This window comes from Mus caroli, unplaced genomic scaffold, assembly GCF_978045245.1.
Source record: "Mus caroli unplaced genomic scaffold, Mus_caroli_1 scaffold_8, whole genome shotgun sequence".
Classification (NCBI taxonomy): Eukaryota; Metazoa; Chordata; class Mammalia; order Rodentia; family Muridae; genus Mus; species Mus caroli.
In genome coordinates, this window is record NW_028227263.1 from 48,598,850 (window position 1) to 48,625,808 (window position 26,959).

At 39.7% G+C, this 26,959-nt stretch overlaps 1 protein-coding gene across 3 annotated transcripts in view; it reads right to left on the reverse strand.

The window, feature by feature from the left end:
* Pak1 (p21 (RAC1) activated kinase 1) overlaps positions 1–26,959 on the reverse strand; it is a 124,644-nt gene that overhangs the window by 81,198 nt on the left and 16,487 nt on the right. The window lies entirely within an intron of this gene.

Below are 26,959 nucleotides of genomic sequence, written 5' to 3' on the forward strand. Positions count from 1 at the left end.
TTACATCAGCATCTGAATCCATGGACTCAGCAGAGCATTCTCTGCCCTGCAAATGGGCATTGGCCAGGCCTTTTAGAACCTGCATGAGACAAAAGATGAAATTCTCTTCTTTCAATTCCTGCCTGCTAGCCCTCAGAAAAGAATTTACATCAACTGCTGCCCTCGTCCATCAGCCTTCAGATGCAGACTGATGAACGTCTGGATTCCTGGGTTTCTAGCTTGAAAGTAGCAACCTCCATAATTGTAAAAGCCAAAGCCACATAAATAACATCTGGAGGAGAACTTCCATTGATACAGCTTTCAACTACTTTCCTCAACTATGGAAGGGGTGTTTTGTTTTTCTGAGGCATATCTCACTCTGTAGCCCAGGATGGCCTCAAACTCATCGAAATCCTCCTGTCTCAGCCTCCTTAATGCTAGGCATACCTAGTGGAATGTTTTTTGTTTATAATAAAAACTTTTGGTTTTTCTGAGAACTTTTTTGTTTCTTTGTTTGCTTGCTTGCTTGCTTGTTTATTTCTAGAGACAGGAGCTCTCTTTATACCCTGGAACTCACTATGTAGCCTGGCATCAAACTCAGAAATCTGCGTGTTTCTTCTTCCCAGGTGTTGAGATTAAAGATGTATGCCACCACTCTTGGCTTCCAATGGAAACTTTTTAATGCATAATTTTAAACAATAATTTAGCCTTACATAAGCTTATATTGGGGCTGCATTATATTTCCTCATGTATGGCTATTTAACATAAAATTCTTATATACTTGTTTCTGCTCATCTCCCAAATCCCTAAAACTTAAATGTTACTAAAAATCTTAACCTCACTTATGCAGTGACTCACTTATGTCTGCCATGTGATCAAGGTACAGACCATGACTGGCCACTACTGGCCCTACACCTTCGCACTTTTAATGAGACTCTAACATCTTGGAGAGAAGGCTGGAAAAGCACTTTCTCCTGAGGTTTCTCAGGATAAACTTGACTTGGGAAATTTTAATCTTTGGATGGCAGAATCTCAATACAGTGGGGTAAGGGAAATACAGACTGCATGTGGAGGTCAGAGGACGACTCAAGTCACCAAGCCTGGCAGCAAGTAACCTTACCTGCTGAGCCATCTCATCAGCTTAATACTTAACTTTTGCAATACTGTCTTCTTTGAATATTTATTCTACTTGCTGTCTGTATTACATAGCAAGCAATTCCATAAGGTTTGTCTTAGCTCTCTGTGCATCAGAAGATTTGTTCCAGACACTGTCACAAATCCTAAAACAAAGCATTGTGGCTCAATCCTATAATTCCAGCAGCCAAAGGATTGGCAGAAGAAAGGCCAACCTGGGCTACAGGCTGACTACATACTGAAACTCTGGAAAAAAAAAAATCAAGAGTGAGAAAAAGAGAGGGAAGGATGGAGGGAGAAAGAGAAAGAAAGATAAAGGGAGGAAGAGGAATTGGGCAATCTTTTTCCTAAAAGAAATTCCTAAACTGTTTTGACACCAACCTACAATAAGAACACATTTTACATTGAGTCCTGGCACACACCTATGCATGCACATGCATACAAAAAATCTAAATGTAAAACTGCAACAAAGTTTCACAAAACAGTCTGTGCTCAATTGGGGGTAGGAGATGCACACAGGAGGATGCAGAAGCTCCAGCTGTGAAACTCCTGATGCTAGAGTAGAATTACAGCACTAAAGTTCGCCTTGTTTTTTTCTATGTAGGTTCTTAAAACCAACCTAGTACTTTAAATCCACAATTTAACAATTATAGCTTAATAGTCTGAAACAACACTAACCTTGAGAAACTCCCAGATTAAAAGAGACAAAAGACATGAAAAAAATAATAATTACAGCAGAGCTAGCATTTCAAGAACTGTATGTCTAGTACTCCAATCCAAGATCTAACCCAGGTCTGCTGCTGAGATCAAATGTCAAAACTCTTTTAGTACAACACAGTGCCAACGCATGTGGTAATTTCCCTAATGAGGCACACTTCCACTGAGAGACTACAGTAAACTGGGGGTGGTGGCGCACACCTTTAATCTGTGTACTTGGGAGGCAGAGGCAGGTGGATTTCTGAGTTCAAGGCCAGCCTGGTCTACAGAGTGAGTTCCAGGACAGCTAGGGCTACACAGAGAAACCCTGTCTGAAGGAAGAAAAAAAAAAGGAAAGAAGCAAAAGGGACTGAGCTTTCTGACCCCTGTCTAGAAGTTGGAAGTTCCCATGTTTTTGCAGAAGTTAGAATACAACATTTTGTTTATATCTAAAGCAGTCTATAAGCTCTATATGTGATCCATAAATACTTGTAGGTGAAATTCTTTACCTTCTCTTATAAAGTTGAAACAGCTTGCCATTTTTAGGATGAAGTGTACATTGGATGTTTTATTTTGTTTTGTTCTGTTGTTTTGCAGTGCTGGGAATTGAACCCATGACCTTACACATGCTAAATAAGTGCTCTGAGCTATATCCCCACTCCTGTTGTGTTTTAATAGAATCTGTCATTCCTAATAGAAGTCTCAAGGTACACAGGCCAAATACATGGTGCTTAAAGTTAGTTTCAGAGATTGCTAACAGCTTCTCTAAAAAGAACTACCCATGGAAAGAAATGCAAGAACTGCTACTGGAAGCAAGAATTCCAACCACAGTTTATAAGAGAATTTCTGTATGGCCTTGAGTTATTCATCTACAAAACAGTAGCAAGACTAATAATCAGGAAAGTGTCTCTACTACTAAATTGAGAAAAAAACTTGCAAAAATAAGTCAAACAATCTTTGCAGAAGATAAGGCTGATCTGAGGTTCTAGAACTACTTGAACTGTACCTTGCATGACACTTTCAGCTGGAGGAAGAATGGAAAAGTCAAAATCAATGTTCTGTCTCACAGGTATTATCTCATCTGTCTAAGCCTGCTTCTGCATGTGAGAGGCCAGTGATGAGAAGCCATAGGGGGGTGAATTTTAATTTTCAGAGACAAAACTCCCAGGCATGAAAATGACCAGAGCAGTACAGTTCTCTTCTGTGGCAGAATGACAGCACATGTGGGGAACTACTTGGTAAGAACCCTACATACTGAATCAAAACGTAAGGTAAAGGCTGTGTTAAATGCCTACTTGAAGAAATTAGTCTAGTTTCAAATTCTCCAATTCTCTTGGACCACAATAGTTGAAGGACTAATTTTTAACAGACCATGCTGGGGATAGGGAAAGACCTAAAGAGTTTTCTGGTCCTTTTCATCCCTCTCTCCTATTGTCTCTACCCCAACACAATTCCATTGGCTCCCAGGAGCAACATGATTATACTTGTCTTCTCTTTTTCAGGGCTCTTTTCTTAAATTATAGAGAAGAGTTAAATTGTAAAGGAAAAGAGCCAGGTATATTTGCAGGTAAGTACCTAGATCTACACCAAAGAAAGCAGCTAAAGAGAGCAGGAATATATAATAAAATACTGCTCTATCAAACAGTAGGCAGCCACTAGTCAGTGGCTACCTAAATAGCTATATAGATAAAAGACTGTCAGATAGAAGAACTCAGTATGGACAATTACTAGCCCCAGACACCCATACTATTATAAACTACCCGTGTCACTGGTAAACAGGTCTTATAAGCTGAGTTGCCAGGTGTCTCTACTAGACGACCTTGTGCCATTTGTTGCTTCACTCAGAGCCTGAACAATTCCAAAGACAAACCACCAAGTCAAACAAAATAAATGTATCTGAAAAGACTAAACTTTATTGAGTATTAATTCTTGCTACTCTGGCATAAACTATTTTTAAATGTTTAACTACCATCTATCCAAACTTCACAAGACATATGAATGAAAATAGCAAATATTTTGTACCTAGTAGTGACTTAGTATGGGAGTAAGTGTAGTGCTTCATTATCACCTTTAATCTTCACAGCAATCCCCAGAATACACAATGAACAAACTGAGAAAGTTATAAGCCTTCCCAAGGTCACACAGATGAATAGAAGACATGGAATTTCTCCTAGCTCTACTGATTCTAAGTCTAACCCTCTTTCTACCAAACCATTATTTTTTAGGTTTCTATTCAGAAACACAATGTTTACATGAAAAGTAAGAAAACAGAGAATGGTGGGAGGGTATAACATTAGTTTCATTCAGCTGTAGTCTATAGTAAGGGAAATAACAATAAATACTGGAGCCATAAAAAATAAAGAGATGTAGCTGGAGAGATGGCTCAGTAGTTGCAGAGAACCTGGGTTCAGTTCCCAGCACTCACATAATTGCCAGAGGGGTCAAGGACATTAAAACAACAACAACAACAACAACCCACAGAATCAACTAACCAGGGCTCATAGGGGTTCACACGGACTGAACTGACAATTAGGGAACCTGTATGGGACTGCCCTCTGCATACATGTTATGGATGTGTAGCTTGGTCTTTTTGTGGACTCCAAACAATGGATGTATGGGCTGTCTCTGACTCTGTTGCCTGCTTTTGGGACCCTTTTTCTCCCACTGGGTTGCCTCACCCACCCTTAATATAAGGGGATGAGCCTAGTCTTATTGCAACTTGAGATACCATATTTAGTTGATGTCCCTTGTAAATGTGAGGAATGAGGGGAAGAGACTAGGAGGAGAGGAGAGGAGGGAAGCAAACAAAACTGAGAAAATAAAAATAAATAAAATTCAAAAGAGGGTGCCACTTCCTAACAACATCAACTGCATTCCTCCCTTCTCTTGCCCTCCCTTCTCCTACTCCACCCAGAAGACCTGTTCCATGCCCAAGGAAGGTGTTTATCCCTCAAGACATGGATTCTGACCCCTGAAGAAACTGTACCATTTTAGGGACAGGAGATATATCCATTGGCAACTAATGCCTATGTCTACCAACCCTTTTAAAATAAATACAAAGTCTTGAAAGTGAAAGAGAAAAGAAAAAGAAAATCTAGGGTTTTGTTTTTTGGTTGTTTGGTTTTTCGAGACAGGGTTTCTCTGTGTAGCCCTGGCTGTCCTGGAACTCACTTTGTAGACCAGGCTGGCCTCGAACTCAGAAATCCGCCTGCCTCTGCCTCCCGAGTGCTGGGATTAAAGGCGTGCGGCACCACGCCCGGCTAAGATCTAGGTTTCTTAAGAGTCATCCAGGTGCCGTTCTGTTGCTTTACCTGAAGAAATCGACTGCTTGCCCTGGGACATCAAAAAGCAACCTTTTTCTTTCTTCTGAAAACTTTAATCACTACAGCCATCCATTTCCAAGACTTTTTTTAAAAAAGCCTCAAAGTCTCTTTCCAATCAGATCTCACAGTAACCTCAACATTTAAACAAAAGTAGAACTACTGTGTTTAAAACGGAGATCGGTAAGTCCACTTCCTCAGTTTCTTCCCACTTCCTAAACTTAGCCAGTACCTGTGAGAGTGTCTTTCAAAGCCCTGACATTCTAGCTTAAAGTAGAGAATATGACTTTAAAGTCACATAGTGAATCGATGCCAAATGGGAATGCAAGCCCACACTGACTTCAAGGCCAGTCTGTTTCCATCTCCTCACACTTCTTCCTTAAGATGATCAGAAGAGGAATGAAACCCGTTTTTTAAAAGTATCAAGGACTAAAGACAAGTACAGTTCCTTCAGCTAATTTTCACTGCTAAAAAAAAGTTAAAATGTTCAGACTCGTGAGGAAGATTTCACCAGATAATACAAAACAGCAAAGAAATCCTTGGTGCTTCCAACTCTCACTAGTGTCCTCTTGTTTGTAGAAACAGGCATAACTGTGTTATTAACTTAGAAAGATCCTTGGCACATAAATGAGCCCCAGGAGGCTTCTGAAGGATGAGTCCCTGCTCCCTGCATCCCCAGAAGCCATCCCTTAAAGACATACAGGAATTCTCCCCATGTCTACCAAGACTGGAAAACAGAACAGAATCCGAGCTTGCTTATTAAGTAAGGTTCACTCCCTTACAAATATTATAGATAACCCAGGTCTCAAAGACGGAAGCCATCTTCACCCACCTAGAAAAAGGTTAGCCTGTGTGACAACCAATTACAACACAAGTGGTGGCACCGCACTTCCAAAGCTAAATGGAAACAGGCACTAGGCTTCTGCCTTGGTTGTTTTCTTCTCTCTCAGATCACTTCTTGGAGAAAACCAGCTACATTTACTATCATATCATTCATCCTCATCTCATTTTTGAAACTCAGGATATGAATCCAACTTCATCTTCCCGTTAACTTCTTCTGCAGTTTGCTTCTAATTCAAGTTGGCACATTAAAAGCATTATTTAACCATGTTCCCTCTCAAAGTCATGCTAAAGTGACAGTTTAAACCTCAATAATGAAGACATCCAATGGTAAGAGGTTTCAGCAAATGTTGAGAATACAGATAGCAAGTGGAGCACTTATGACTATGGAACAACTGAATGTATAGTCTAGAATTTTAACAGGCCTCTGGGCTACAGGGTGTGTGCTTCCTGGACAGACAACAGGAATCCCAGAATCCTAGAATCACTACCTGAAAACACATAAAGGAAAAGGCCTAGAAAACAAAAGGCAAAGGCTTAGAAAGTACAAAGCAATTGTTCAAACCCACATAGAGTTAACAAGAGCTTGAACCCAGTTGTTATTTTCATTACCTTTATACACAACATAACTTAGTACTCTTAGGAGTCTACAGATTGAATCATTAACCCATGCCACAAAACAAAGAGGCCAAGTTGTTTGTCAAGGTCTACCTTTTAGCCACCAATTTCACAAAGTTGCTTCATTTCTGGACTCTATAGTGAGAACTAAAGCTGTTGAGGCAAGAACCCCATGCTCTAATTGTGTGATTCTACAGCACTGAAAATGTAGGTTATTGGCACCTGACTTTAAGAAGAAAAAAAAAAAATGACAAAGCTTGGGGGCAAAGCAGAAGCACAAACTGTTTCCAATCAAAGCTGAGCTCACATCCCTTGCCCTTGGTAGTGAGAAGCAGATTTTCATCACTTTTTAGAACAGAACATGCCCAAAGGTTGGTGGTGGTACATCTGCTAATCAGCTAAACAATCATTTTTAAATGCCAAATTATAGGACTGCCCACAATTCCAATTAGGACATAAAAGATTCCAGGGCAATTTTTAAAAATATGGTTATCACATGTGTGCTATGCCTATTTGTTCCCCCATTTCAATTTGTTCCCATTTGAACTCCTGTCTAAATAAAATTATATACTTAATTTCTGTATTTGTGAATTAGGAATCACAATAAGAGTTCTAATAACTTTTAACCACAGAATCTACAACCCAGCTTAATCAGTTCTGATGTTATAAACCACTTATCTCTCTGAGCCACAATGATATCATGTGTGAAAAGAATATAATATACATGTCAGAGACCACTGTGAAAAATAAATGAAAATATTTATTGGGAGTTTACCTGCAATAAGGCTCCTAACATATGGTGTGTTCTCATTATTGATCACTTGGTACACACTAGTTCCTCTGACCTTTTAGAAGGGTTGGTTGCTGTAAGAAAATGTTTAGCTGGGCAGTGGTGGCGCACGCCTTTAGTACCAGCACTTGGGAGGCAGAGGCAGGCGGATTTCTGAGTTCGAGGCCAGCCTGGACTACAGAATGAGTTCCAGGACAGCCAGGGCTACACAGAGAAACCCTGTCTCGGAAAAGAAAGAAAGAAAGAAAGAAAGAAAGAAAGAAAGAAAGAAAGAAAGAAAGAAAGAAAGGAAGGAAGGAAGGAAGGAAGGAAGGAAGGAAGGAAGGAAGGAAGGAAGAAGAAAGAAAGAAAGAAAGAAAGAAAGAAAGAAAGAAAGAAAGAAAAGAAAAGAAAAGAAAGAAAGAAAGAAAGAAAGAAAGAAAGAAAGAAAGAAAGAAAGAAAGAAAGAAAGAAAGGAAAGAAAGAAAGGAAAGAAAGAAAGGAAAGAAAGAAAGGAAAGAAAGAAAGGAAAGAAAGAAAGGAAAGAAAGGAAGAAAGGAAGAAAGGAAGAAAGGAAGGAAGGAAGGAAGGAAGGAAGGAAGGAAGGAAGGAAGAAAGAAAGAAAGAAAGAAAGAAAGAAAGAAAGAAAGAAAGAAAGAAAGAAAGAAAGAAAGAAAGAAAGAAAGAAAGAGATGTTTAGGTGCCAACAGGGTATGAGAATGATAGCAATAGAGTGGAGTATAAAATACACAGTACAATAAATGCTGTCACTTAAAAGAAAATGTCTCCATGGTAAATGAGAAGCTCTTATTGACTGGTAAGGAACTTAGGCTTTCTCTTCCTCTTTGGGGACCAGACTTCACTTGATGGGCTTTCGGTGCAACCAGGTTTGAGGAAGGTGTTTCCACCATTTCCTGAGGCCTTGCAAAACTCAACCTCAAAAGGGAACACAAGTCCACACAGAAACAGTTAAAAAAGCAAGTAAGTATAAATAAATAAATAAATAAATAAATAAATAAATAAATAAATAAATAACCAAAGCAGGCAAGGAACTTGAAACTAAGCAGTGGGTTGAAGAGAAAGGCAAGGGGGCTGTAAAACATCTCTGTTACTATGGAAATGAAGGAAGCAAGAGCATTATCTAATTATCTGTGTTCTCAAGGCCAAAGAGAACATCCAGTTCATCCTTTACCTACATAGGAAGACTGGAAAACAGAAAGGCAGTGAGCAGGGAAAATTGGACCTGAAACAATGAAACACTTCGTACTCCAGGTAGGCTCTTTCTCATCTTGAATTTTCAGAAAATAGTCCAGTGAAGGAAGTATTATTTTTCCTAATGAAATATTTTTTGTGGGTGTGGGGGATGATGGTGGTGGTGGTGGTAAAGCACGTGTCACACTATCCAAATGATCAATCCCTGAGCTACACCCTCTCCTTCTTTGAGTCTGCTCGATCTTATGTAATTGTCCAGACTGGCTTGAAAGTCCTGAGGTCCAGCAAGCTTACTACTTCTGCCTTCAGAGTACAGGGGACAATAAGTATGTATCACCTTGCCCAATAAAGATTTTATTGACAAGAGAGAGGAGGTGTGGGGAAGAGGGAGAGAATGAACAAATACATGTACCAGGGGAAGCAAGTGCCACAGCTTGCATGGGAGGTCAGAGAACAATTTTCAGCAATTGATTCTCTCTTCTATCTTGTTGAAATAAGGTTTCTACACTAGCTGGCCTATGAGCTTCCAGGCCTGTGTTTCTATTCCCCATCTTGATAAAGGAATGCTGAAATTACATATGGTATCTAGCTTCTTACATGCAATCCAGGGTCCAGGAATGAACTCAGGTCATCAGGCTTAGTTAGATATGATTTTACCCACTAAGCTGTCTCCCTGGCACCTAGCTAATACCTTTGAAGTATATTTGTGATGTTTATGCTAGTTATCCTTGTGATGGTTTTAATATGTTTAGCCCAGGGACTGGCACTATTAGGAGGTGGCCTTGTTGGAGGAAACATGTCCCTGTGGGGATAGTCTTTAATATCCTCCTCCTAGTTTCTTGAAAACAGTCTGCTCCTGACTTCCTTTTGATGAAGATGTAGAACTCTCAGCTCCTCCAGCACCATGCCTGCCTGGACACTGCCATGCTACCATTTTGATGATAATGGTTTGGACCTCTTAAATTAAATCTTGTGCCCCCAATTAAATGTTATGCTTTTTAAAAGTTGCCTTGGGCCGGGCGTGGTGGTGCACACCTTTAATCCCAGCACTCAGGAGGCAGAGGTAGGCGGATTTCTGAGTTCGAGGCCAGCCTGGTCTACAAAGTGAGTTCCAGGACAGCCAGGGCTACACAGAGAAACCCTGTCTCGAAAAAAACAAAACAAACAAACAAAAAGTTGCCTTGGTTGTGGTCTCTATACAGCAATGGAAACCCTAACTAAGACAATCCTTGTATGTTTGCTGGACTAAATATTGTTTCTCATTTCTACCATGGTTTATAAACACACACACACACACACACACCAGAGAGACAGAAACAGAGAAAGAGTTCACCTGAGGAGCTAAGAATGTAGCTCAATTGGTAAAGTGAGACATGAATGGATATAGATGGATAGATGGGCGGGTGGACACAGACACACACACACATACATAAGCACTCACACACAGAGAGAGACAGTTCACTCTGAGGGGCTGTGAATGTAGCTCAGTTAACAAAGTGATTGCTCAATATTCCATAAACTAGATATGGTGGTACATGTCTATAATCCCACCACTGAAGAGGAGGAGACAGATGAATCAGTAAGATGGAGACCACCCTAAGCTACAGAAGATCCTATCTCCAAATAAAGAGTCATGGTAAATGACATGAATTAGTATACTTACTGGCTTTTATCAATTTGATATAAGCTAGAGTCATCTGGGAAGAGGGGCTCTCAGTTGTGAAAATACCTCCATCAAATTGGACTATACACAATCTGTGGGGGTATTTTATTGATCAATGACTGATGCAGGAGGGTTCACTGTGAGCAGTCCCTCCCTTGGGCAAGTAGCACTAGGTTCCATAAGAAAGCTCACTTTTAATCCCACACTTCGGAAGAGGCAGAGACAGATAGATCTCTTGAGTTTTAGGACAGTCAAGGTTACACAGAAAAACTCTGTCTTGAAAAACAAAAACCAAGCTGATCAAGCCATGAACAGCAAGGCAGTAAGAAGCATTCCTTCGTAGCCTCTGATTCAGTTCCTGCCTCCAGGTTCCTACCTTGAGTTCCTGCTTTGACTTTCCTTAATGATGGACTATAAACTATAGAATGAAATAAAGCCCTTTCTCCCAAATAATTTTTGGTAATAGTGCTTACACAGAATTAAAAAGTAAACTAGAACAATTAGCAAACTGTTAACATCCTCATCTCAAATGCATTACTCTCTTGAGTCTATAACTCTTCAGTGTATCAATCATCCAATTTAAAACATTATGAATCAATATTATATATGCTGAGAAGAAAGAATAAAAATTTGAACCATGGTTGACCCTCTGGTACAGCCCTCCATGCCCAAATTCTGCCCAAAAAGAGATGATCTCCCAAGAGTGCTGTCACTCCTACTACCTACTCACAGGTGAGACCAAAACTTTTGCTACAATAACTGGCTGAAGAGGGACCCTCCAGGAGACCACAGGGCACAGGAACCACGGGACACCCTGGGACAGAATCTGCCCAGTGAGAAATGGTCTCCAGGAGTGCTGACACCCCTAGGATTACAGGATTACAGGATCACAGGAGGGCAGGTTGCAATCAGAAACAGAAAGACCAACTAACACCAGAGATAACCAGATGGTGAGAGGCAAGCACTAGAACCTGAGCAACAGAAACCAAGGCTACTATCAGACCCCAGTCTCCAAACATAGCAAGTCCTGGATATCCTAACACACTGGAAAAGCAAGATTCTGGATTAAAATCACATCTCATGATGATGGTAGAGAATTTTAAGAAGTACATAAATAACTCCCTTAAAGAAATACAAAAGAACACAGGTAGAAGCCCTTAAAGAGGAAACACAAAATTCCCTTAAAGAATTACAGGAAAACACAATCAGGCAGGCAAAGGAAAGGAACAAAACCATCCAGGATCTAAGAAAAAGGAAATAGAAACAATAAAGAAATCACAAAGGGAGACAACCCGGGAGACAGAAAAGCCTAGGAAAGAGATCAAGAGTCATAAATGCTTGCAAGCATCACCAACAGAATACAGGAGATAGAAAAGTGAATCTCAGTGCAGAAGATACTATAGAAAACATTGACACAACAATCAAAGAAAATGCAAAATGCAAAAAGCTCCTAACCCAAAATATCCAGGAAATCCAGGACACAATGAGAAGACCAAACCTAAGGATAATAGGTATAGAACAGAGTGAAGATTCCCAACTTAAAGGGCCAGTAAATATCCTCAACAAAATTATAGAAGAAAATTCCCTAACCTAAAGAAAGACATGCCCATGAACATATAAGAAGCTTACAGAACTCCAAATAGATTGGACCAGAAAAGAAATTCCTTCTGTCACATAATAATCAAAACACCAAATGCACAAAACAAAGAATATTAAAAGCAGTAACAGAAAAAGATCAAGTAACATATAAAGGCAGACCTATCAGAATTACACCAAATTTCTCACCAGACTATAAGAGCCAGAAGATCCTGGGCAGATGTCATACAGACCCTAAGAGAACACAAATGCCAATCCAGGCTACTATACCCAGCAAAACTCTCAATTAACATAGAAGGAGAAACCAAGCTATTCCATGACAAAACCAAATTTACACAATATTTTTCCATACATTCAGTGCTACAAAGGATAAAAGATGGAAAACTCCAACACAAGGAAGGAAACTACACCCTAGAAAAAGAAACAAAGTATTCTTCTTTCAACAAACACGAGAGAAAATAATCACACAAACATAATACCACCAGAAAATAATCACACAAACATAATACCACCTCTAACAGCAAAAATAACAGTAAGCAACAATCACTTTTCCTTAATATCTCTTAACAGCAATGAACTCAATTCCCCAATAAAAACACAGACTAACAGACTGGATAGATACAGAACCCAGCATTTTGCTGCATACAGGAAATGCACCTCAGTGACAAAGAAAGATACTACCTCAGAGTTTTCCAAGCACATGGTCCCAAGAAACAAGCTGGAGTAGCCATGCTAATATGGGATAAAAATGGCTTTCAGACAAAAGTTATTGAAAAAGATAAGGAAGGACACTTCATACTCATCAAAGGAAAAATCTACCAAGATGAACTCTCAATTCTCAACATCTCTGCTCCAAATGCAAGGGAACCCACATTCATAAAAGAAACTTTAATAATGCTCAAAGCACACATTGCACCTCACACAATAATAGTGGGAGACTTCAAAACCCCACTCTCATCAATGGACAGATCATAAAAACAAAAACTAAACAGAGAAACAGTAAAGCTAACAGAAGTTATGAATCAAATGGATTTGACAGATATCTAAAGGACATTTCACCCCAAAACAAAAGAATATACCTTCTTCTCAGCATCTCATGATACCTTCTCCAAAATTGACCATATAATTGGTCAAAAAACAGGTCTCAACAGACACAAGAAGATTGAAATAACCCCATGCATCTCATCAGATCACCACAGACTAAGGCTGGTCTTCAATAACAACAAAAACAACAGAAAGCCCACATACACATGAAAACTGAACAATGCTCTACTCAATGATAACTTAGTCAAGGAAGAAATAAGAGAAAAATTAAAGACATTTTAGAATTTAATGAAAATGAAGGCACAACATACCAAAACTTATGGGACACAATGAAAGCAGTCCTAGGAGGAAACCTCATAGCTCTGAGTGCCTCTAAAAAGAAACTGGATATGGCAGTCTCTAGATGGTCCATCCTTTTGTCTCAGCTCCAAACTTTGTCTCTGTAACTCCTTCCATGGGTGTTTTGTTCCCAATTCTAAGGAGGGGCACAGTGTCCACCTTTTGGTCTTCATTCTTCTTGAGTTTCATGTGTTTAGCAAATTGTATCTTATATCTTGGGTATCCTAAGTTTTGGGCTAATATCCACTTATCAGTGAGTACAAATTGTGTGAGTTCCTTTGTGATTGTGTTACCTCACTCAGGATGATGCCCTCCAGGTCCATCCATTTGGCTAGAAATTTCATAAATTCATTCTTTTTAATAGCTGAGTAGTACTCCATTGTGTAAATGTACCACATTTTCTGTATCCATTCCTCTGTTGAGGGGCATCTGGGTTCTTTCCAGCTTCTGGCTATTATAAATAGGGCTGCTATGAACATAGTGGAGCATGTGTCCTTCTTACCGGTTGGGACATCTTCTGGATATATGCCCAGGAGAGGTATTGCTGGATCCTCCCGTAGTACTATGTCCAATTTTCTAAGGAACCGCCAGACTGATTTCCAGAGTGGTTGTACAAGCTTGCAATCCCACCAACAATGGAGGAGTGTTCCTCTTTCTCCACATCCTCACCAGCATCTGCTGTCACCTGAATTTTTGATCTTAGCCATATCCAGGGATCCACCCCATAATCAGCTTCCAAACACTGACACCATTGCATACACTAGCAAGATTTTGCTGAAAGGACCCAGATATAGCTGTCTCTTGTGAGACTATGCTGGGGCCTAGCAAACACATAAGTGGATGCTCACAGTCAGCTAGTGGATGGATCACAGGGCTCCCAATGGAGGAGCTAGAGAAAGTACCCAAGGAGCTAAAGGGATCTGCAACCCTATAGGTGGAACAACATTATGAACTAACCAGTACTCCAGAGCTCTTGACTCTAGCTGCATATGTATCAAAAGATGGCCTAGTTGGCCATCACTGGAAAGAGAGGCCCATTGGACACACAAACTTTATATGCCCCAGTACAGGGGAACGCCAGGGCCAAAAAACTGGGAAGGGGGGGGGGGGGAGGGGGGACTTTTGGGATAGCATTGGAAATGTAATTGAGGAAAATATGTAATAAAAAATATTAAAAATTAAAAAAATAATTAAAAAATAAAATAAATAAATAAATAAATAAATAAATAAATAAATAAAAAGAAACTGGAGAGAGCATACACTAGCAGCCTGACAGCACACCTGAAAGCTCTAGAACAAAAAGAAGCAAATACACCCAAGAGGAGTAGATGGCAGGAAATAATCAAACTCAGGGCTGAAATCAACCAAGTAGAAACAAAAAGAACTATACAAGCAATTAACAAAACTAGGAGCTGGTTCCTTGAGAAAATCAACAAGTTAGATAAACCCTGAGCCAGACTAACCAGAGGGCACAGAGTATTCAAATTAACAAAATCAGAAATGAAAAGGAAGACATAACAACAGAAACTGAGAAAATTTTAAAATCATCAGATCCTATTACAAAAGCCTATACATAACAAAATTGGAAAATCTGGATGAAATGGACAATTTTCTAGACAGATATCAGGACTGAAGTTAAATCAGGATCAGATAAACCATCTAAACATTCCCATAACCCCTAAAGAAATAGAAGTCATTAAAAGTCTCCCAACCTTGTGGATGCCAGGGAAGTGCTTGCTGATGGAAGCCTGATATGGCTGTTTCCTGCAAGGCTCTGCCAGAGCCTGACAAATACAGAGGGGGATGCTAGCAGCCAACCATTGGACTAAGGGCAGGGGTCCCTGATGGAGGAGTTGGAGAAGGGACTGAAAGAGCTGAGGGGTTTTGCAGACCCATGAAGGGAGCAACAATGTCAACAGGCCAGACCACCCAGAGCTTTTGGGGAATGGACCACTATCCAAATAATACACATTGAGGGATCCATGGTACTGGCCTCATATGTGGCAGAAGATGGCCTTCTTGGACATCAGGAGGAGAGGCCATTGGGCCTGAAGGTATTCTATCCCCCAGTGTAGTGGAATGCCAGGGCAGGAAGACAGGAGTGGGTAGGTGGGTGGGTGAGCACCCTCATAGAGGCAGGGGGAAGGAGGATGGGACAAGGGATCTAGGAAGGGGAGACCTGGAAAGGATTAATATTTGAAATGTAAATAAGAAAATATCCAATGTGTGTGTGTGAGAGAGAGAGAAAGAGAGAGAGAGAGAGAGAGAGAGAAGCCTCCCAACCAAAAAAAGCCCAGACTGAGAGAGAGAGAGAGAGAGAGAGAGAGAGAGAGAGAGAGAAGCCTCCCAACCAAAAAATACCCAGACTGGTTTAGTAGAGTTCTATCAGACCTTCTAAGGAGACCTAGTACCAATACTCCTCAAACTATTCCACAAAATAGAAAAAGAAGGTACTCTACCCAATTTGCTCTATGAAGCCACAATTACACTTATAACTAAAGCACACAAAGACCCAACAAAGACAGAGAACTTCAGACCAATTTCATTTATGAATATCAATGAAAAAAATACTGAATAAAATCTCGCAAAATGGATTCAAGAACATATCAAAACAATCATCCATCATGATCAAGTAGGCTTCATCCCAGGAATGAAGGGATAGTTTAATATACAAAAATTTATCAATGTAATCCACTATATAAACAAACTCAAAGAAAAGAACTACATGATCATCTCAGAAGCTGAAAATGCATTTGATAAAATTCAACACCCCTTCATGATAAAAGTCTTGGAAAGATACGGAATTTAAGGCCCATACCTAAACATAGTAAAATCAATATACTGCAAACCAGTAGCCAACATCAAACTAAAATGGAGAGAAACTTGAAGCAATCCCACTAAAACAGGGCCGCCTACATGTTGAATATAGTACTCAAAGTCCTACCCAGAGCAATTAGACAACAAAAGGAAGTCAAAGGGATAGAAATTGGAAAGAAGAAGTCAAGGTATCACTATTTGCAGATGATATGATAGTATACTTAAGTGACCCAAAAAATTTCACCAGAGAACTTCTAAACCCGATAAACAACATCAGCAAAGTGGCTGGATATAAATTAAATCAGTTTCTCTACTCAAAGGATAAACAGGCTAAAAAGGAAATTAGGGAAACGCCACCCTTTACAACAGTCACAAGCAATATAAAATATCTTGGTGTGACTCTAATGAAGCAAGTGGGCGTGGTGGCGCACGCCTTTAATCCCAGCACCCGGGAGGCAGAGGCAAGCAGATTTCTGAGCTCAAGGCCAGCCTGGTCTACAAAGTGAGTTCCAGGACAACTAGGACTATACAGAGAAACCCTGTCTCGAAAAAAAAAAAAAAAAAAACTTCAAGTCTCGGGCTGGAGAAATGGTTCAGCAGTTAAGAGCATTGACTGCTCTTCAGAGGGTCATGAGTTCAAATCCCAGCAACCACATAGAAGCTCACAACCATCTGTAATGAGATCTGATGATGCCCTCTTCTGGTGTGTCTCTAGACAGCAACAGTGTACTCACATAATAAAAAAAAAAAAACCCTCAGAAGATGGAATGCTCTCTCATGCTCATGGATTGGCAGGATTAATTAGTAAAAATGGCCATCTTGCTGAAAGCAATCTGCAGATTTAATGCAATCCCCATCAAAATTCCAACTCAATTCTTCATAGAGTTAGAAAGAGCAATGCTCAAATTCATATGGAATAACAACAAACCCAGGACAGAGAAAACTATTCTCAACAATAAAAGAACCTCTGAGGGAATCACCATGCCTGACCTCAAACTGAGGTCAGAGCAATTGTGATAAAAACTGCATGGTATTGGTACAGTGACAGGTAGATCAATGGCATAGAACTGAAGACCCAGAAATGAACCCACACTCCTATGGACAGCATTTTCAACAAATGGTGCTGGTTCAACTGGCAATCAACATGTAGATAAATGTAAATTGATATATTCTTATCTCCCTATACAAGAAGCTCCACATAAAACCAGAGACACTGAATGTAATAGAAGAGAAAGTGGGGAAGAACCTTGAAAACATGGTCACAAGGGAAAACTTCCTGAACAGAACACCAATGACTTATGCTCTAAGATCAAGAATTGACAAATGGAACCTCATAAAATTGCAAAGTTTCTGTAAGGCAAAAGAAACTATCAATGGGACAAAAATGACAACCAACAGATTGGGGAAAGATCTTTACCAACCCTACATCTGAGAGAGGGCTAATATCCAATATATACATAGAACTCAAGAAGTTACACTCTAGAGAATCAAGTAATTCTATTAAAAAAAATGGGGTACAGAGCTAAAAAAAAAAAAAAAAAAAGAATTCTCAACTGAGGAAACTCCAATGGCTGAGAGGCGCCTAAAGAAATGTTCAACATCCTTAGTCATCAGGAAAATGCAATCAAAACAACCCTGAGGTTCCACCTCACACCAGTCAGAATGGCTAGGATCACAAACTCAGGTGACAGCAGATGCTGGTGAGGATGTGGAGAAAGTGGAACATTCCTCCATTGTTGGTGGGATCGCAAGCTTGTACAACCACTCTGGAAATCAGTCTAGTGGTTCCTCAGAAAATTGGACATAGCTGAGGACCCAGATATACCACTCCTGGGGATATACCCAAAAAGGATGCTCCAACATATAACAAGGATGCATGCTCCACTATGCTCATAGCAGCCTTATTTATAATAGCCAGAAGTGGAAAAAACCTAGATGTCCTTCAACAGAGGAATGGGTACAGAAAATGTGGTACATTTACACAATGGAGTACTACTCAGCTATTAAAAACAATGAATTCATGAAATCCTTAAGACAAATAGATGGAACTAGAAAATATCATGAATGAGGTAACCCAATCACAAAAGAACACACATGGTATGCACTCACTGATAAGTGGATACTAGCCCAAAAGCTCAGAATACCCAATATACAATTAACAGACCACATGAAGCTCGAGAAGAAGGAAGACCAAAGTATAGATGCTTCAGTCCTTCTTAGGAGGAGGAACAAAATACTCACAGGAGGAAATACGGAGACAAAGTGTAGAGCAGAGACTGAAGGAAAGGCCATCCAGAGACTGCCCCAACTGGAAATCCATCTCATATACAGACACCAAACCCAGACACTGGGGATGCCAAGAAGCACTTGCTGACAGGAGTCTGATATAACTGTCTCCTGAGAGGCTCTGCCAGAGCCTGACAATACAGAGGTGGATGTTCACAGCCAACCATTGGTCTGAGCATAGGGTCCCCAATGGAGGAGTAAGAAAAAGGACTGAAGTTGCTGAAGGGATTTGCAACCCTATAGGAAGAACAACAATATCAACCAACCAGACCCCCCCCCAGAGCTCCCAGCGACTAAACCACCAACCAAAGAGTACACATGGAGCGACCCAAGGCTCCAGTCACATATGTAGCAGAGGATGGTCTTGTCAGGCATCTGTGGGATTGGTCCTTGGTTCTGTGAAGGCTTGATGCCCCAGTGTAGAGGAATGCCAGGATAGGGAGGCAGGAGTAGGTGGGTGGGTGGGGAAAACTCTCATAGAAGCAGGGGAAGGGAGGATGGGATAGGGGGCTTCCAGAGGGGAAACTGGGGAAGGGGATAACATCTGAAATGTAAATAAATAAAATATCCAATGAAAAAAAATTTTTGAACCAGACAAAATCCCTGACTTCACAACGTTCATAGGCAATCAATAATAACAAAGTAGATTCAAGAAGCTGGAAAGATGGCTCAGTGGTTAGAAATATTTGCTGCTCTTCCAGATGATCCAAGTTCAGTTCCAAACATCCATGTGGAATGGCTTATGACACCCTATAACTCCAGGTCCAGGGGAACCCAATACCCTCTTCTGGTCATCTCTGGTACTCATAAACACATGCCTTATACACACATTTTAAAATTAGTCTTAAATTGGTTCAAATCCCAGATCTACCTTTAACTAGCTATGGTAAATAATTGCTTTTATCTAAATTCCAGACTCCTCATCTATGAAACTGAAGACAATATTATCCATCTAACTTAAAATGTTACTTCCTGGGATAAAATATTTAAATCACCTAGAAGAATGTTAGCTCCAAAGGTTGGATATCTAACTAATAAGTGCCAAGACACCATGTTTGATCCCCTACCATACACATACCCCCCAAAAGTTTGATCCATAATGTATAGTACATACATATTTAATCAACTGATGTCTTATGTGAGGCTATCTTGGGAAGGTAGAAGTGAAGAGACATGCTCTCAACATTGTATTTTCTCATCATTATGGACTGTCCAAGGAAAAGCTGTTTGCCTGGAAGTGAGATTTCATATTCTGAAGCTCTCATGCATTAGAACCTCAAACTCTACCCTAGGACTAACAAACAGAAAAGAGGAACAGGACAGATCTCATACAGTGTTTATGAGTGAAGGAAAGAGCTTGTCTGACCTAGCCAAGATAACAATGGAAAGTGGCCATCGAAATAAAGCCTAAAAATCCAAGACCCCAAACCCTGAATTTCTTCAAATTAAAGTCTGGTTGAATACAAATATCTCTACAAAATGGAGGGTGAGAGATTAGAGCTCCACTAGGATTGATGAGACCCTCAGGTCCTAGGTATTCTCTACTTCAGATAGACATCCTTTCAATAAAAAATATAAAAATATAAAACATACTGGTATATCCACCTGGGTCATATATTTGACAAAGGACAGAGGCATGGTTCCAACTTTTGGCACATCTATAGTCATCATAATAAGAAATCTCACCACTGTTCAGTGAGCCACAGACAGGAGTAACCTTATTCTCCTTCCCAAGTTTATCAGCTCCTAAAATATTTCCCCCTCTTTTTCAATCAATTTACCATAAAGCTTACCATCACAGTTGGGTGTCGTTGCTCATACCTGTAACCTCAGGATCTGGGAGGTGGAATCTTCAGAATTTGAAGCCAACCTCAGCTACATAGTTCAAAGCCACTATGGGTGACAGACAGACTCTTGTCTCCTGCCCCAACCAACTCACCCCTATCCCCAAAGAAAAACAATGACAAAACTGAACCTACCATATCTAATGGCCCTTCTCAGAGAACAAGAGCCCTGACTATAAGCCACTACCATATAGAATGGAAACCTAACAGCCGAACCCATCCTTAGTATCTCCAGAATTAAACTAAAGAGTAGGAATGAACACAGTGGTTATCAGTGGTAGAATGCTTGCATAGCATGGGCAAAGTCTCAGGTTCTATTCTCAGCACTGCAAAAAAATCATCAAAGGTCAGGGAGATGGTTCAGGAAACAAAATCACTAGCCATGCATGCCTGACAACCTAAGTTTGATAAAAACTAGATGTGATGGCATGCATTTATAATCCCACCCCTCCACAGCAAGATAGGGACAGAGACAGGAGGTTCACCCATAAACTTACAGGTTAGCTAGTCTAGTTTATGGCAGCACAGCAGCAGAAACAAGAGGCCTTGTTTCAAATAAGATAGAAGCTGAAAAACCAACTCCATAAGCCATGCTTACCTCTCTGAATTCTATGCATATGCACACCTTGCTATGTGTGAGCCTCCACTCCCAAAAACATAAATAAATAAATAAATAAATAAATAAATAAATAACCATAGACAATCAAGCACTGTTATCTCTAAGATTTTAAAGGAGTAATTATGAGAAAGCAGAACTGTCTCTGAAGAAGTTCTCAAACACTATCACAAGCTAGGTACCATTTTGTTGTTTATAAATTTAATAAAACACTACTCCCAAAATGTGTACCTTTGTCATTTGAGAAGACAGCAAAAACAGGAAGGTCAGACTCACCTCTCCTTATCTCTTTCTAAGACCCTGATTTCCGAGCTACTCCACAGAGTGTTATTCCCAGAGGAGAGACCCTCTTTATGTCTCAAGCCACACAGGTATAGAGAAGAATCTTAACAAATAAGCTTTGCAAATTTCCTCCTAATTTATTACCATCAGATTATATATTTTTTCCAATAATTCTCCTCTACTCTCCTCTTCTACAAACCTAAACATAAAATATACAAATAAACCTATTTTGAGGGATCTTCATTTCCTTCTAATGGTTACTATCACCTAAAGTTTGTATAAAGTCTATATGCTCTTCTCTTATTAATCTCACTTTTGTTTATGCGGAGCTTCTTTATGAACCCAGCAACAGAAAGAAAATACAGTGCTTTTCCCTATATTCTCTCATACTAATGTCTTGAAAGCAACCTTGTTAGAGAACTACTATTGTCCAAGGAGAACTTGGAAGAAAAACCAAGTTTACAAAATTGAGTGACATTTTCAAAATCAGACACAAAATGGTGAGAACGCTTAAATTTATAAACAAATTGGTCGCCTTTACTCTAAAGTCACCGTTCTTTTTCTACTGCACTTCACACTGTATTATAGTTATAGCCTTGTGTGGCAGTTTCAAGAGGTAACAACATAATTTCCCCCTTATGAGGAAACTGGTAAAGGAAGTAATGCTATTGTCTCAGAACCAAGTCAGAAGTGGCAGAACCGATTTATATGCAGATGGACCTTCTGCCTCCAACTCCCTGCTCTCTCTTTCTGCTACTTTACGGTTCCACTTATACAGAAATGCACTCAACAAGGAGGCATAAGAGCCAAAAATGTGGCCTTGACCCCAACTTTTATGTAACAGTAAATCAGTAGTTTTTCTTCTTTTAGCCCTACTTTTTTCATCCGTAAAATATCTGATTAGCCAGCCCCCAAAGTCTGGTCATCAACTTAATCAGTACCAACAAGTTTACAAGAAGCAATTTCTTTTGTTTCCCTTCCACAAAAAGTTACATTCTAAAAGAAGAGTAACAATAGTGATTTGTATTTACAGTATAAAGTACTCAGCACTACACTTTACTACTACTACATGAAATTACACATTTAATGCCATACTTCTTTTTTCTCAAATATTTTAGATGCAAACAAAGATCACATACTATCCAGTAACCCAGTACTAGAATATCTAATACCAAATATGTGAGGGTAAAAGGGACCAGGACCCTTTGTCTCTCAGCTAGATTTACACTTCTAGTCATGAGCTGATTTCTTTTCCTAAGTTCAGACATCAGCTCTGCTTCATTTTCATCAGACAGAGTGATAACATAAACCAAGGAATTTACAAATAGCTTTTGATAAAATAATACAGTTAAGACAAAAATTGTGGGGCTGGAAAGATGGCTCAGTGATTAAAAGCACTAGATGATTTTCCAGGGGACTCGAGTTCAACTCCCAGAACCCACATGGTGGCTCATAACCATATGTAACTCCAGAGTTAGAGGATCTGATGCCTTCTTCTGGCCTCTGTGGATACCAGGTATTCATATGGTTCATAGACATACATATAAGCAAAATACCCATAAACAAAATAATTTTTAAAATTATCTTTAAACATAGATGTAATTTTTTTTCTATCAAGAAATGGAAAAAGAGGAAGTAGCAAGATATTTAAATTTTTGGGTCCTCCTCTGTTTTAGTTTCATTAAATATAGGTATGGAAAAATCCAAGTCAATTCTTAATACCTTTCCCATTTGTATCCCAGTGGATAGTCTATATTACAAAATATGAAATGTATAAGTGATAAAAATTTGAAGGAATAAGTATAGTAGCACAAATTTTAAAAGCAATGAGGTATGTCGGGCGGTGGTGGCACACTCCTTTAATCCCAGCACTTGGGAGGCAGAGGTAGGCGGATTTCTGAGTTTGAGGCCAGCCTGGTCTACAGAGTGAGTTCCAGGACAGCCAGGGCTATACAGAGAAACACTGTCTCAAAAAAATAAAAATAAAAAATAAAAATAAAGCAATGAGGTAAAAGCAAAGGCAGAACATAAAATATGGATGGTCACATCACCCTTAACACATATTAGTTGTAATATCCCTATGACAACTGAATTAAAAAACTCACATAATACCAAAGGATAAGACTACAGAGGCAGAATACATGTGCATACAGCTAAACTAAAGCTGACTGGAGAATCTGATCAAGGGTCCAGGACCTGAAATAATCACTGAGACTCAGGGAGTAATCTTGAATCTTGAAAGGAATGATGCTTGATTCTAGCTACAGAAGGCTAACGCAGGAGAACAGTGAGTTTGAGGCCATGCTGAGCAATGTAGTGAGACCTAAGCTCAAGAAAGGAAGAAAAGGGCCATCAAGATGGCTCAATGGGGAATGATGGTTGCTGACGAACCTAATGAAGTGAGTTGATCCCTGGAGGAAGTGCATGTTGTTCATTCAATTCTCAACTTCCTAACGGTCATATTCTCTGTTTATAGAAAGAGTTTAAAGCTGAAGGAGAAAAAGAACCCAAGATGAAAATCTAATCTGTGCCCATGAAATTACAACTTCAACCTCACCCTTTTTATATTCTGTTGCCACCAAGTCCTCAGATATACACTTATCTACTTTATATTTCACAACTTTATAAAATACACATTCAAGATCCCTAATGAATTGGTCCCTTATCCACCATTATAATTTTGAAACTGGTACTGTCAGCCTACCCAGCACTTATTCCTGTCTTCTTTTTGTAAGGGAGTCCTTAAGTCTTAACATCCCTTATCAGTAGCAGGTAAGTAATCTGAATCATTTTGAGAATTTATAAAAACAAATTTAGGCCCCTTATTTTGACTTTGGTCTGGGATGTGGTTCAAAAATTAGTATTTCACCAGGCATGATGGCCCATATTTATAATCTGAATGCTCCAGAGGCAGGAACCAGAAGCAAGGTGATCTGGAGTTTCAGCTCAGAGAGCCATCCCTGACCACAAAGCAAGAATTTAGGGCCAGCCTAAGCAATGTGAGACCATGTTTCAAAATATCAAAAGCAAGAAAAAAGAAATTACCTTTTGAAAACCACAATGTCCTTGGGAAAAAGTGATCTATCTGATCTCCAACTAAGAGATCAGTGTTGATTATATAAGCAAATCAGGCCTATTAATCCCATTTTGCTAGTAGTTAATTCCTGAATAATGATTAAGTTTAACCAATCAGCAAGTGCTAGATCCCTGGAAATTTGTAATTCAAGAGATAGGCAAGTACAATTTGACTCTATAGTAGGTTTTTTGAAGTGGGGGAGAGTCCACTTTAGGAGGTTCCGTAGTAAAATCACTTGTTCTTACAGAGGATCCCGGCTCAATTCCCAGCACCAGACCAAATTAGTGGCTAGACTGAAAGTATTCGTAGTTTCTACACACACACATAAACTCATTCATATTCTTTCTCTTTCTCTCTCTTCCCCCTACTCCCCGCTCCCATTGCTGGTTTCAGCCAGTTTACTAAACAAACATAGGGAAGATAACATAAGTATGATATAAACATCAACATAATTTACAAAAAGTTTAAGTAAGGTTTTGTACTAAAAGAATTTCAGATTTGGTACTAGAAAAATGCACTAGCACCTGAATACTCTCTATAACCAATATGTACTCGTTTTCTCAAATCTACTTCACTCTCCTAGGTACTACAGCTTGGGAAACAAAATTAGATTTGTTTTACTCTCTTATAAGTATGACTTAGGTTTGCCAAGTAGATAACTCTCAAACTAGATACCAATTTGGAACAAGATTAGATAAAGGATTAGACTGGACATAGAACATTTTTCTGCAGAACAAACTGCAGCAGAGAAAGCACAACTCTAGATTTAGTTGTCATAGCAACAGCTTCCAGCAAAATCTGCCATTCTTAGGAGTTAGGAGTTCAATTCTTAAATGCAATCTAAAGAGTTTATTCAAAGAAATTCAACATGGATGCATTTTTTCTTCAGATTTCTTTTTTCAGTGCTGACAATTAAACGTAGGACCTTGTGTGTGCCAAACACACGCTCTATCATTGAGCTGCATCCTTAGCCATCAGAAGTAGACTTTAACCCCTCTCTCAAAACCTGTATTGAATTCATGCTGCTTGAAGTCACTAGAATTGATCCTGTTACTTCCCTCAATTAATTAGAAAGGATGCTGATAAACAGCCCCATACTAAAAATAACACAACACATGCAATAATATTCCCAAAACACCTGGCCCATATCTTTGCATCAAGTCTTTAATGTAGTGTGTCCCCCCTCACAATCAGGCAACCTGCATAAAAAGGAACTGATTACAGAGGAAAAGAAGAGAAGAGACTTGACAAAAATAAGTGAGCACTGAAGAAAGGACCAGTGTCACACTGATAAGACACAGGAAGGATTATTTCAAGTATAAAGAACAACCTTCATAAAGGCAATCATTTCCTAGAATCTGGAATGATGCCACAACATATGCCAGTTTTTGTTCAATAAATTAAAGTTGAGCCAGGCAGTGGTGGCGCACACCTTTAATCCCAGCACTTGGGAAGCGGAGGCAGGTGGATTTCTGAGTTTGAGGCCAGCCTGGTCTACAAAGTGAGTTCCAGGACAGCCAGAGCTACACAGAGAAACCCTGTCTCAAAAAACCAAAAAAAAACATTAAAAAAAATAAATAAATAAGCTGAATCCAAATGGTGTTTACTAATATTTACTAAGACTTCAAAACTGTATTTAAAAAAATACTGTGAGTTATGGAAAAGTTTTTCAAAACAAAGATCACTTTTCCTCAGCTGGGCGAGGTAGCGCTCGCCTTTAATCCCAGCACTCAGGAGGCAGAGGCAGGCAGATTTCTGAGTTGGAGGCCAGCCTGGTGTACAAAGTGAGTTCCAGGACAACCAGAGCTATACAGAGAAACCCTGTCTCAAAAACCAAATAAAAAAAAAAAAAGATCACTTTTCCTCAATTTTTGGAGGCAGGGGAGATGTTGGTTGTTTTTTAGAGATGCAAGTAGCTCTGGAACTCACAATATAGTTAAAGGCGACTCTGAACTCCTGATCCTGTCTCCACCTCCCAAAGTACTGGGGTTACAGGTGTGCACCATCACCTCATTCTGAAGGTTTACAATGCAAAGGAACAAAGATACATGAAATAATCAGGAATAACACATAAACTATTTTTACTACAATTTATGTTGTGTGTGCACGCGCACGTGTGTGTGTGTGTGTGTGTGTGTGTGTGTGTGTCCGTCCGAGTGCACACGCGGGCGTACCCAGGTGCCATAGCACACATGTGGAAAATGGTTCTCTCATGTGGATCCTGGGGATAAATTCAAGTGTGGGGCTTGGCAGCAAGTACCTTTACGCATTGAACCACTGAGCCAGCCCAAACCTTATTTAAAAGTGAAAATACATATAAAGAATTGTAAAGAAAAAATGATAATGCAATATCTAAACCTAGATGTTATTTAGAGAACACTGGTGGCACAAGCCTTTAATCCCAGAATTGGGAGACAAAGGCAGGTGAATCTTTATGAATTCCAGGCCAACCACGGTAGGGTACATAAAAGCTGTCTCAAAAAGAAAGAGGGGCTGGGGAGGAAAGAGAATGAGAGAACATATGTATTAAGCATCTATGATGACATTAAAAACTGTCCATAAAATGATAAGGCTATAGCTCAGTTGCTAGAGGCCTGCCTAGCCTGCAGGAGGCTCTGGGTTTAGTCCCCAGAGCCCCAGAACCTGAGCCTGCTTTTGTACCAGTAATCTCAGCATTTGTTAAAGGTAGGACGTTCCTTGGCTGCACAATGAGAGTTCAAGGACAGCCCGGCTACAAGAGACTACTGTCTCAAAAAAAAAAAAAAAATTTTTAAGCAACCCACCCCTCCCCATCCCACCCCACCCCAACCCCAAGGTACTCAGGATAC